Here is a 3,956-nt window from a genome sequence, read left to right as displayed (position 1 = left end):
CTTATAGAACCCAAGACTACCAGCCCAGAGATGGCACCACCCACAAGGGGCCCTCCCCCTTGGTCACTAATTGAGAAAATGCCCTGCAACTGGATCTCATGGAGGCATTTCCCCAACTGAAGCTCCTTTCTCTGTGATAACTCCAGCTGTGTCAAGTTGACAAAAAATTAGCCAGTACAGGGAATCAGTGTGAAAATTCTGTCAACTTCTAAGTATATTTATCCCAGATACATTCTGAAACTTGGGAAATTACCACAGGATGAGTTCAGGGATCCACTGGATCACTGTGAGTCAGACTTCAGCCAAAGCTCCATTAATCCCCCGACCTCCATAAGCCCCTACTTTAATTGGAGGGCCACAGCATTTCTTGGGATATCTGGATATTGGCATCAATTCAAAACCAGTATCTAATAGATTAGGGAATGTCTGATTATTTCTTTTTCAGTTACCCTTGTAAAAGTCACAGGTCCCTCTGGGAAGAGACTAGAGAAAGGCTAACAGTAAAAGTCAGGTATGTTATCAAGATCCTTCCTCAGAGAAAGTTGTTCATGCCCACATTGAGGGGGTGGGTCTTTAAACTCACTCAGGTCTGAAAATTGGTTCACAGTCTGAGATTCCCTTTTGGCACAATCCAATGGAGCCTTTTTGCCCATGTTTGAGAATTTTTCTGCTTATACTGATCAAACTAAAAGGCAGTAGGCTTCTTACCAATTTCATGCCTGGAAACACAATTGATTAGCCAGTACCAAAGGTCCATCTGAGTCAAGCTACCATAAAATTCACATTGCCTGAGATGCCCATTACAGGTCAGGTCATAACCAACATTGCTTTGTGTATGCTGCCCATTACAATAACTATGAACTCCCACCTGACCCCTGCTACCTCAGGATCCAATTAAATTCTTTGCATTAAATTTGTCCAACCAAGCAGCAGCATCTCCAACCTGAAGATCTACCACAAAGACAAGAATTACAACAAAGCTCTTCAAGTGTGCTGACGCCCCACTTACAATTTCACATCGATCAGGATTAGTAAAGAGCTTGGGGTCTTCTCAGCTTTTTCATTGTGAGAATTATATTTACATAATGTATCCACTCTAGCACTTCAACTTCCCTAAGTCCTGAAATCCCTTCATCAACACTAAGCCAAGGGATATCAGGCATCTCAAACTTTTCAGTAGGTCACCTTTTAACAGACGCTGTGCAACTAATTAAACATTTTTAACACTGTTTTAAACCTTGCACACATTCATTTTAAACCTAGACTCTCCACTTAATGAGCCTATATCAACATACTTAGCCTGATCAAGGTTTATTTTCCTATTACCATTATCCCTCCTTAAAATCCATTCCCACTCATATTCCCCAGACTTCTGCTTCAATGAATTAACAAACTCATTAAGTTCTTTAGTAGTGTGGCACACCTCCTTATGGAATACACTTTCTATCTCCCTTCTATGTGCCTGCTTTGGCTTAAGTCTGCTCCAGAGGCAACTATTGGTGGGCCTTGAGGGACATCAGTACTGTCTTGCCTGTCATTTCCTTCAGAGAAAATCACTACTGGTTTAACAGACAACAAAGGATTAATTTCCTCAGTCAACAGTGAGAAAGGCAGTATTTCAGGGTGTGGATGTTCATCTTCTGCTGAGGGTGGAGCCAATTTTGTCACTAAGTTTACTGTTGTCCGCCACCACATTCTGAGATGCTAGACTTTGGTTATTTTATCATGAAGCTCACTTTTAAATTTTTACTTATTTTTGTCTCATATATTACATCCTGACTGCAGTTCCCCATCCCTTCTCTCCCATTTCTTCTCCTCTCCCCATCTACTTCCCCCCCTTTTTTGCTTCACAAAAGGACAGTCCTTCCAGGGATATTAACCAGTCATGGCACATCAAGTTACAGCAAGACTAGGCACTTCCTCTCCTATTAAGGCCGAACAAGGCAATCCAGCATGAGGAAAAGGGTCCCCCAAACAAGAAAGAGTGAGATAGCCACTACTCCCACTGTTAGGAGTCCCATAAGAACAGCAAGCTATAAAACTATAACATATATGCAAAGGATCTAGGTTAGATCCATGAAGGCTTCTGATTGTCAGTTCGGTCTCTGTGAGCCCCTATGGGCCCAGGTTAGCTGATTCTGTGGTTTTCTTGTGCTGTCCTTGTTCCCTCTGGCTTTTACAATCCTCCCTCTCCCTCTTCCACAGGAGTCCCTCAGCTCTGCCTAATGTGTGGCTGGGGGTCTTTCCATCTGTTTCCATCAGTTGCTGGATGAATCCTCTCTGATAAGTCATATTAGGCTCCTGTATACAAGTATAGCAAAATATTAGGAATCATTTTATTGATTTCCTTCCTCCCTTCCCTCCCCCCTTCTCTCCTTCCTTCCTTCCTTCCTTCCTTCCTTCCTTCCTTCCTTCCTTCCTTCCTTCCTTCCTAACTTCTGGTTCCTGGCTCTCTACGCAGTGTTGTGGGAGGGGCTCCCTCTGGTGGCACAGGTCTCAAGCTGGAGCAGTCATTTGTTGGCCAATCTCCCAATTTCTGCGCCACCTTTACCACAGTCCATATTGTAGGCGGGATAAATTGTAGGTCAAAGGTTTTGATGTTAGGTTGGTATCCCAATTTCTCCACTGGAAGTCTTGCCTGGTTACAGAAGATGGCTCCATATCCCTTCTAGCTATGAGTCTTAGCTAGAGTTTCCGCAGAGCTAATTCTTATCTGTTGTTAACTTATCCAGAGAAGCTAGCAGCAACTACCCAGAATAATAATTTTCCTTAATTTTTCACAAACTGTAAAAGGTTTTATATACAGTGACCAAAATCATTGCCTCTCACAATTGCTGAATCAGGGCAATCAAATGAATTTGTCTGTAGCCAGAGTAAGCTACTTTGTGAGTTCCTCTTTTTTCCACCCTTCTCCACCCCCTTCTCCCACCCTTTCAACCCAACTCTAGAGAGGAAAGGAAAAAGGACAGAGGGGAAAGAAGGGGTGATATTATCATTAGTCTACTTCCTGCTGATTAGGGAGTCAAGTTCCTTGGAGCAAGTTTGATCTTCACTGTCAGAACATCCAATTTCTTGTTTCTTTATGCATGACTACATAACAAACCATGTCCAACAGTAACCAACAGCAACTAACCAACAACCCAACCTGCCTCTTTGGGCCCTAGAATTTATATAACCCCCTGAAAAATCCTCAGAGTTCCAAATGACACACAATTGCAGAAACTACCAGAAAATTATCCCCCTGCTAGAGCACAAGGCAAATAATAGTCAGGTGCTGTGGACAATCTGAAGCAGCCCCATATTTCATAACTGGGATCAAAACAAATCTATTACATTTCTGTGTTTTTAAAAGAAACCAACATGCCAAAATTGTCACTAAATTGGTCTTCTTGGGTTGTAAACTCATTTCCAAGATGAATTTTTAGTTTTTTCCAAGGTTCTCTGAGAGGACTCAACAGCTGAAGAGGCTTCAGTAACTGTAGGTGTTGCCAAATTAGAAAGCCTATTCCAGATATTTTAAAAATTCGTCTGTATACTTCTGTTGCTCTAGAACCACTTATGTTACCAAAATTTATATTAATCAGGGTTTTCTGGAGGAGAGACATAGATATATAGATGATATATATAGAGAGACCATACATGTGCTTGCGGAGTTGAGAGGACAACTTGCTAGAGAAGGCTGTCTTTTATTTTAGAGATTTGACCATTAGTTTTGGCAGCACGTGCCTTTACCTGCTGGGCTTTCTCTTCATTCCTCACCAGTGTTTTCTTGCCTGCAGGCAGTCCTGAGGCAGCCCAGGATATCATATGTCAAGGGGCAAGGAATATCTGTACATCTATGTGGATCTTCTCTAGTCTGTTTCTTTTTTTAAACCACCAGGATTCAATCAAGGGTCTCACAGAACTGAGTGACTTAGTTAGCAAAAGAAAATATTAAATTATAGTAGAGTATTGGG

This window comes from Mus pahari, chromosome 7 (assembly GCF_900095145.1).
Source record: "Mus pahari chromosome 7, PAHARI_EIJ_v1.1, whole genome shotgun sequence".
NCBI classification, from domain to species: domain Eukaryota; kingdom Metazoa; phylum Chordata; class Mammalia; order Rodentia; family Muridae; genus Mus; species Mus pahari.
This window is presented reverse-complemented; position numbering follows the sequence as displayed.